The 9,854-nt window shown below is 40.8% G+C and overlaps 1 protein-coding gene and 1 long non-coding RNA gene across 3 annotated transcripts in view; one reads left to right on the top strand and one right to left on the bottom strand.

Moving 5' to 3' along the window:
* Positions 1 to 491: 491 nt before the first annotated feature.
* On the bottom strand, positions 492 to 1,225 carry LOC309506545. Its single transcript, XR_014208855.1, has 3 exons — positions 1,174 to 1,225; positions 962 to 1,044; positions 492 to 879 (listed from the first exon to the last, which is right to left on the bottom strand). It is a non-coding gene; the product is annotated as an uncharacterized lncRNA (long non-coding RNA).
* Positions 1,226 to 1,285: 60 nt separating this feature from the next.
* The window catches only part of slc8a2b (solute carrier family 8 member 2b), a 119,265-nt gene continuing 110,696 nt past the window's right edge, over positions 1,286 to 9,854 (top strand). For both annotated transcript variants that reach the window (XM_082179945.1, XM_082179944.1), the window contains exon 1: positions 1,286 to 1,496. The gene's annotated coding sequence lies outside the window, so the exon portion shown is untranslated. The remainder of the gene's footprint in view (positions 1,497 to 9,854) is intronic.

Below are 9,854 nucleotides of genomic sequence, written 5' to 3'. Positions count from 1 at the left end.
ACCACTTTTTAATACAGTTACAATTGTGGTTTATGACCCATAAGTACTTCATATACCAAAAGGCATAATTAGAATAGAATAATTGCATATTTCACAACAATATATATATATATATATATATATATATATATATATATCACATGGCCTTATGGTTTATTGTCTGGTGCTCAGCATTTTAGATGTGTGTAATAGTAATCTACCCAAAAAGTTAATAACTTAATAAGGAAAGTAATTCATAAAGAATAATGTTTCTGAATTAAAATCAACATTTTAAAAACTTCTTTCTGATTTTGTAATGACACCTAAAAACCTTAATCTCATTAATGACATTTCTGATCTGATTTCTGAATTATCACTTTAAACTAAGTCTTCTATCACAAAAACGATCAGTCTTCTTCAATAGGCCTAATTTATTAATAAAGTACAATACAATCTTAATCTTTACAAAATTGAAATCATTTGTTCTCTAAAATGCCTGACGTGATGTTGATTACAGCATCCTTTTTTGATTTTCTTTTCTTTTTTGTTTTAATACAGACAAGATATTTAAGTAGCACATGTTTAACTGTAGTTTTATTGTCATGCCAGCAGAGGGAGTTATTGAACTTTCTAATAATTTAACAGAATTGTACAGAATTTGATGGGAACTGGAATATTAATATTAATGTAGGCTACAAGGATATTAATGCAATTAAAATGAACATTTGGGTCTGTGCTTAATGATTACACGTTAGTTTGACATGTTTTTACAATTACAATATTGTTCTTGGATACTTTCTTACCAGAGCAACTTAAAGGAATAGTTGACACAAAAATTAAAATTCTGTCATCATTTACTCACCCTCATGTTGCAAACCTGTGTGCCTTTTCTTTCTTCTGCTGAACACAAAAGAAAATATTTGATATACATTATTTATTTGTGATTATTTATTTCATAAGAAAAGCATCCACAGATATACACCTGCTTTAGGCCTACTTGCTTTCTGTTGTTTAGAAAGAGTTTAATTCCACATCCCAACTGTAAGCATGTGATCACACTCGGATCTGTAATATAACATTTCATCAAATATGTAGGCTACAGGTTGACATCACACAATATGTACACATTTCAGTAGATCAGTAAACTTTGCTAGTATACACGTCAGCTGACATTATTGTCTTCATGTCAGTCACCTTTTAGATTAAACAATGCGCGTTCTCGCGTTAGGTTGCATGCGCGTTCGCGACCCACCCTCCCACCCAGGACGCGCCAGGCTGTGAGTGAGTATTTCCACCGCACGAGAGAGTGAAATAGGCTACAACTGTCAACCCGCAGAGAGAGAGAGAGAGAGAGAGAGAGAGAGAGAGAGAGAGAGGGAGAGAGAGGGAGAGAGAGGGAGAGAGAGAGAGAGAGAGAGATCAGCACAACCGGAGCAGTTTTTCAATGAATTACACAGCAGCAACATGCGCTTCACAGCCACGCCTGCCCTGAACATCACAGCAAACTAGGATACAAGGTATGAGAACATACGAAACGCGATTGAAATGCGAACTTGTCTCATGAACTTTCATCTTTTGAAATGCGTTTTCATCCTTCAGATCTCAGTATGATGATGATGATGATGCATGCTTGTGTTTGGGCTTGAAAAGTAAAGAACAGGTGCAAACTGTATTAACATGAAGCCTTTAACTTGTTTCCTTTTGAATGTCAGGACATTTTCTTTATTGGTCCGGATAACATACAACATTGCTGTTATTCTATTTTGTGTGATAGTTCTCAAAGAATTGTTAGTGCATTTTTGTCTTTGTAGATTCTCGTAGCTTTGGTCATGATACTCCGTAGGTTATATAACAGATATTAGGTATAAGCTATAATGTGTGCATGTATAGGCTGCTGCAGGATAGACACATATGGATTATGTTTTGCATATAGGGCTCACATGTGGGCATCCCTTTGGTGTCTGTGGTCACTTGTTTGTTTCTTTGTCAGTGTGATGCTTTAAATGAAAGCAGTTCGCACAGGGATCCACTATCATCCTTTAGCTTCTGGTTTATTTTATTGTTAACCGATGGCTGTAAATGTTTGGTTACATAAACGAAACGGGACGCTTTCTGCGTGACCTTCATCCCATTATCGTTTTAAATGTTTTATTGTTGAATCTGATATTAATGAGCTAGTGTGTCGGAGACTGTGGGTAGAGGTTTAAACGGTGTAAATGTCAGCGATGCGATAACGGGACTTTATTGCTCGGGACCAGACGGGGATGCTCCATTCAGGCGGGGTTTCCTCGGTCATTCTGCGGATGGAGGTTCCCTTCTCCTCCACTCCCCTTTAAAATGAGCTTTCAGGGGTTGTTCAAGATGGAATACTTGCTTACTGTAATGCATTTTTAAAAAAATATTATTAAAACCACGCATAAAGTGACACTATTACCTGACATACATGAATGTATTCGGTATTGTGATAAATCATACATGTCTCTGACAGAACGAGATTGGAAACGGTTGAGAGAGCGAGCAGGGGAGCGGCCCGCGCTTTCCTTAGCCAATCAGAAACGCGCTCTGACTGTTAATCATTTTGCGCGTGCATTTTTGCTGACATCAGGTTGGCTGATGTGTCGAGAGGGCGTGTCACGAAGTCAACGAAAGGGTGGAAATATCTCACAGTACTGTTTCAAAATGTGAAATAGAGTGTAATGTGCAATGATACAAAGTTTCAGGCAGTGGAATGATACAGTTTTGTCACATGAACTTGCTATGTGTGCATTTTTAATTCAGCGAGTGACATCCATTTATTATCTCCTAAAATGTTTTTGTATTTTTCATGGAGTTTTGTGTAAAATTTGTCTAGGCATTCTGAAATAATGAGTCAAAATGAAATAAAGCAGGACTTTTATGCATACTGCAATAGTTTCAGTCACGGAAAACTTGGAAACATCTGTGATTTCCAAGCCTGGAAATTTCATGAAATAGCTAAAATTTGAAATATTAATGGAAAATTCTATACTCAATATGTTTGTTTTTTTCTTCCTAGTTATCCTTGTCATATTTCATCAGCTAAAAATTGCCTCATGCCCTAAACCATGAATATTAATCACAGTAAAGAGGAGTGAATAATCAGTAAAGAGGTGCCTGCTTACATCATATTTCAGCTTGATATTTCAAAGATAGCCTCTAATTCCTCTAATATACAGCTTGTCATGCGCACCTGCTTGCCTCTTGATTTATAGATGTATATGAGTCATGATGCATGCAGGAAAATATTGAGGCATCTGAATATGCAATCGCTACATACAGTGCTCATTGCAATACATGTATGTTTGGAGATGGTGAGGGGCGCAGACTAAGCCAAGAGCTTCGCCTATCAGTCCTGATGTGCATCAGTGTTTGAATCCTCTGAAGATGTGCACATGATCCTCAGACATGGAGGCAGTGTGTGTGCATGTGTGTGTGCTGGAGCTGTTTGACATTCTAATCGCATTCACTTATCAGTCAGCCTCATTCTGGGAATGGAGCAGCCTCTCCTCTCCTCTCCTCTCCTCTCCTCTCCTCTCCTCTCCTCTCCTCTCCTCTCCTCTCCTCTCCTCTCCTCTCCATCTCCATCTCCCTCTCCTCTCCTCTCCTCTCCTTTCCACTCTTCTCCTCTGATTTCTTCATTCTCTTAGTTTGCTGCTTGATTGCACTATTGCAAATGAAATTGTCCCAGGACTGTGAGGGGGGATGCAAGACTGCAATGGCTGGTTGCTAGTTGTGTGCATTGAGACGTGAGTGAGAGTTTAAGTCAGTAACTGCTGCAGTGTTCACACACACACACACACACACACACACACACACACACACACACACACACACACACACACACACACTGAGGAATTCCTCTTCTACACGCACTGAGCGATGTGGTGTGTTTGTGTGTGTGTGTGTGTGTAGACAACAACATACCCTGCCCTAAAGCAATTCCTATTGAATGAAAGTAAAGCGAATGCTTCAGTGTAAAAATGTCACGCTCCGCTGCGCTCATGCTCCTCATATTTATTTCCCTAATGAACATGCAAATGATTGATCTAATAATTCTAATATATGTTAAAAGTGTCTGTCTGTCCGTCCGTCCGTCCGTCCGTCCATCTTTCTTGGATATGTGTGCTCTGCCTACTATTTAAACACTGAACACATTGTGAAACATTAGTATTGCTCTGTTTCACATACTATTTAATAATAACATTGCATATTTAATTCAGTTACAGTAATAGCATTCAGTTATATTGGAGCTAAAATGGTTATTTTGCATTTTAAAAATTCAGCGAGACGTTTTTATGCTCTCGCGTGAATCTTTGTTGACGGAAACAACTGTGTACACGTGACTGAGCAGAGGACTGTTGTGAGATAGTCAGACACACTTACTTCAGACTACTGCAGCGTGATTTAAAAGATAGGAAAAGATGCCAAACACATGTATCTATCCCGGCTGCGGTATAAATATAAATATTAGTGCATTCCTGGAACTGGCCGTCGTTACACTACATCCTTATGCATCGCTTTCTGCCAGGACTTTTTTGGGCTTTTCCCAAATCACGGAAGTGACCTCAACGTCCGGGTTAGCGGTAGCATAAGCCATCAGGCAAGTGTTATTTAAATAAACTCCTGATGTACTTACAAACTGTCCAATGCCTCGTTTTATGAGTACAGAACCTTTTTGTATTACTGTAGAAGTTTGGTCCCATTCTGGGCATTATTAGTGGGGTAATTTATGAGATACAGCCTTGGATCCATTAGCGCCTGCACTAAACCATCCGGCTGATTTCTCTAAATAAGCTCTAACTTTAATAATGTTCGACCAAGGGAAAAAAGGCTTGGCTCGAGGGGTGTTTGGCTCGAGGTCATGGTGCAAAGGAACCCTAGGTTGAAATTACTCCAAACCATTCCTTTAAATCCCGTTCTGTGTAAAATTGTAATAATCATTAATCCTTCCGTTGGGAAAAAAAATGAATAGTAGGAAAGCTCTTTTTTTCTCTGCCTATTTTATAATCCATGTTTTTCCTGTTTTGATATATGTAAAGATTATAATATCATAGATTATAACCCTCTCAGAATCGAGAAATATGTTCAGGACATCAAACAAAGACCATAGGAATCCCTCTGAAATCTCTGGTATGGAACTTTACCACAATATCCGGTCCCTTTACCTTATTACCTGGCATGTGCTTGGTGATTCTGTGCGGCAACAGAATGAGGAACAGGAACAGACCCAACGCCTGCTGGGACCGGGACGGCAGGCACTATACACACTCATACACACTCATACATATGCGTGTGTAGAGTCAGCCTGGACCCCCACGGCGCCCACCCACTCGCTCTCATTGGCCACCAGCCCGTCGCTGTAGGAGCAGGTGTCGTGCAGTTGGCAGATTCATCTGTCGTCATGACGGGGGCTCCTCTCTCTCTCTCTATCTCTCTCTCTCTGAGATCATTGTGTCCCCCTTCCACACTTTATTTCTCAACCAAACTCAACAGATTTTCTGGTTCAGGGAAGAAGGGACTGTCCGGAAGGCTAATAATCCAAAGCGGTGACCTGTGAAATTAGGGGCCAGGAGCAGAAAGCTGAGCTGTTCCAGGTCGTGAGCAAAACTTGCTGATAAACGATAAGTTTGACAGAACAGAAGCTGCTTCAGGCCAGATCACGCCAACAAGCTTCTCTTCAGATTAGTGATCTAGACTGGACTCCTGCAAGAGTGCGCCATCAACACCAGTCAGTTTAGATTCCATTACAGTGAAATTAGTATTGCACAGGTGGATATCTATCTATCTATCTATCTATCTATCTATCTATCTATCTATCTATCTATCTATCTATCTATCTATCTATCTATCTATCTATCTATCTATCTATCTATCTATCTATCTATGTCCGTCCTTCCGTCCATCTCTCCATCCATCCATCATCCATCCATGTTATTTTATCCATCTGTCTATCTGTCTATCTATGTCTGCCTATTTGTCCTTTTATCCATCTCTCCATATATCCATCTATCCATCTGTCTATCTGTCGGCCTTCCCGTCTGCATGTCCATATATTCCTCTGTGTGTGTGTGTGTGTGTGTCTATCTATCATTCTACCCATGCCATGTAAATACATAAAAATCTAAATAATATGTGAAAATTAATGCAACCTGTTGCATAATGTTATTTTGCATTTTAATTTGTGTGTAAAATTGCATTAATCATCCATTGGGGCAAAAGTTGTGAATATTAGGAAAGCTGGCTTTCTAGTTTTCAATCAGTAATCAGCTCCCTAGCAACAGCATACCAAACCATTTAGAGCACCTGGCATCATGGTGGGTTTCGTATGCGTGAGCACCACTGGCTCTGGTTAAAAAAAAAGAAAATATTTTGAGAGTTTTCTGTAAAAGATAGCTTTAGGCTTAGGGTGCAGCAAATATAACTGGTATAGTAAAAAACAACAACAACAATAGAAGTCAATGGGAAGTCCCACCACGATATAAACGCGCGCTGCAGGGTTTTCACTCTCTCATTCTCACTCTCACATTGTTCATAATGCTGGCCAGAAAATAAAGCCGATAGCCTTTCATACGGTCAGTATGACAGAGCAAGCGCTGGACATGTGCTCACACAGCATGCCTCTGCCTCACATGTTGTGTTTTTAATGTTAATGCATGCGGCTCTTCTGTTGTGTTGCATGTTAACTCTTTACAGTCAAAGAGCACGACCTGTCTCTCTCCTCGCTCTCTCTCTCGGTCCTGTCTCTCTTTGTGCAGTGGAGGGAGGTGAATGTAGAAAATGAAAAGGAGGGGAAAAGCACAGTTATGGATCCATTAGCCTTGGTCGTTCCAGTCAGGCCGACTGCGATGGGAAATGACGTGTTTGTTCACCTTGAGGATGTCTCGAGTGAATCTCATGCTTGATTTCTATCCGCTTGTCTCTCTCTCTCTCAGGCCTATTCGTATGAGCGGACACTTTTAGCACAGCACAAATGGTCTAGATTGTAGTTGTATCTGATGCTTGATTATTAACATAAAAGAAATGTGATTTGAGCAATTTTGTAAAGCTGAAGAAAACGTTTGAAGAAAGCTTTGCACGCTGATGGAAAACATGATTAAATAATCAGATATAAACCATGCTAGGTGGTTATTCTAATTTTTTTAAATAAACATTCTCTGAAACGGACGCCGTGTCCCTGGCGATGCTATATTCAGTCCTTTCTGCTGTGATTCAGTGTGTCAGACTCTCTCTTCTAGAGTTTGAAGCACAACCTCCTACAGAGCAGATATAAATGGCATGTTCCTGAAATGTCAGAATAACCGAACGAGCCGGAACGGTGAAGTAGCGGCATGTGTGATAGTGACGGACACGTGTCTCCCACAGCAGATCCAGAGACCGGAAGAGTCGGCTGATCTTTCCTTCGGTTTCCCCCCAGTAACGCGGACTCAGCGAGGTGTATTGACAGGTGAAGAGAGAGAAGGAGAAGGACATGCATTCGAGTGGGGAATAAAAAAATAGGTTATTATAGCTCTGAAGGCAATGTCAGACAGCGGGAGAGAAGGTGAGGGAGTCTGAACAGAGAGATGCCACTTTCTCCCGGGACGAGCTGAAGACACGGCCTGTTCAACTTCTCTCTCGCTCTGTCGTTCTCGGGCAAAGTCATGACCTCATTTTCCAGCTTAACTCAAAGTGTGTCAAAAGGGCAGAGTCACTGCAGTGTGTTTCAAAAGTGGAAATGAAAACTCTATGGTATTTTTGTGTGTGTGTGTGTGTGTCTGTGTGTGTGTGTGTGTGTGTGTGTGTGTGTGTGTGTGTGTGTTAGTGAGTGTGTGTCTCTCTCTGTGTATGTCTGTGTCTTTGTGTGTGTCTCTGTGTCTCTCTCTCTCTCTGTGTGTGTGTGTGTCTCTCTCTTTGTGTCTCTGTGTGTCTCTTTGTTTCTCTCTGTGTGTGTGTGTGTGTGTGTGTGTGTGTGTGTGTGTGTGTGTGTGTGTGTGTGTGTGTGTGTGTGTGTGTGTGTGTGTGTGTGTGTGTGTGTGTGTGTGTGTGTGTGTGTGTGTGTGTGTGTGTGTGTGTGTGTGTGTGTGTATCTATGTGTCTCTGTGTGTGTGTGTACCTTTCACAAAAAATCTATAATTTTGTATTGATTTGTTCTTGGATTAAAATGCATGTTGTTTGTGTGCAAGATTCTCAACTTTCTCTTTTTGTAAACTTCAGTTGCTTAGTCATGATTTGAGCACAGAAGAGCCTCCACACACACACACACACACACACACACACACACACACACACACACACACACACACACACACACACACACACACACACACACACACACACACACACACACACACACACACACACACACACACACACACACACACACACACACAGAGATCCCCTGTGAGGGCTGTCTGTGGTTTTCAGTCCGCTAGAGCAGAGTTTCAGAGGCGTGCTGATGTTCTCGGCTCTGACAGCTTGTGACAGAGAAAGAAAAGACAGAATTTCAGCCAAATTGTCAAACACGACGGCCTTCAGTTGAGCTCCCTGTCACAAACCAGAGATCAGGTCTCTCTCACACACACACACATACATGCACACACACACACATGCACACACACGCATACACACACACTCCCTCACAGGGATGACTTCTGCTTCTTTCTGAACCCAAAGTCTAACATGTTTGCAAAGTTCTTGTAAAAGACAAGAACTACAAGTCACATTGTATTTGTGGACAGGTCTCGAACATATTAGTAGAGGATGATCCTAGTTCAGTTGGATCTTAGTTGGTTCACACTTGTAGTTCAGTTCTCAAAGGAGAACCAAGTTCTTGGTCTGGACAAAAAAAATTAAATTATACATGTAGTCCTGGTTAGCTTAGAATTACACTGTCATTTTTAGCACACAAACCTAAAGACACAATACAAAAAAAAAGTGCATGTTTTGCGACGGAACTGACCAAAAATCCAACAATGCTGTTTGCTGGGCTAAATGGTTTGGATGGCAGCGTTCACACTTAAAGGCACACTATGCAAGATTTGTACCTTAAAGGGTTAGTTCACCCAAAAATGAAAATGCTGTCAGTAATTACTCACCCTCATGTTGTTCCAACCCCGTAAGACCTTCGTTCATCTTCGGAACACAAATTAAGATATTTTTGATTAAATCATTAAAGCAATGCAGGTTTGAGAGGTGGCGCCCTGCCAAATCTCGCGAGAATCACGCCTTGCTTTACGGCACATACATCAACAACATATGAAGCAACCTCTATGGAAGACACTAGCACGCATTTCAGACGTGAATCATGACAGAGTCGACGAAGAAAGCGCGGTCGGAAGAGTCAAGGAAAAGAAAACGAGAAACTATTTACGACAGTAACGTTAAATACAAGTACTCCACAACGACTCTAGGGGGCGCTGTTTGACAAAAACGGAAACTGCATAGTGTGCCTATAAATGAACCGAACTAACAGAGCAATCGATCCAAATCTGACAGGTGTGAATACTCTTAGAAATGGCTTTTAGAAGCTCTACAAACGCTTGAATGATTTAGCGGAGCCCATCGCTGCTCACAGAGGTCGCGTGTTTGTTTCCGATCCGCTGAGATTCCCAGCTTTGCTCATTTTCAAGGCCAGTAAACTCACACTCACAAGAGAGCAATTACTTCACACACTGTTAAACACAAGATTACAGAAGCTAAACATTCTTTATTGGCACATATTTGATCATTCATTGATTTTCTGCAGGAAAAAAAGCATTTTCTCTGTATTAGCTGATGTTTTGTTTTTACCTGAGAAGCTGAACAGCTATTAAGTAAATGCTTGTTCAATTTATTAATTTTTTTCCCCTCTAGCATTTTATGCATAAACCTTACAAACA

This window comes from Leuciscus leuciscus (genome assembly GCF_965113295.1).
Source record: "Leuciscus leuciscus genome assembly, chromosome: 9".
In the NCBI taxonomy this organism is placed as follows: domain Eukaryota; kingdom Metazoa; phylum Chordata; class Actinopteri; order Cypriniformes; family Leuciscidae; genus Leuciscus; species Leuciscus leuciscus.
The sequence above is the reverse complement of the archived record's forward strand: the minus strand, read 5'-3'. Positions and strand labels throughout refer to the sequence as shown.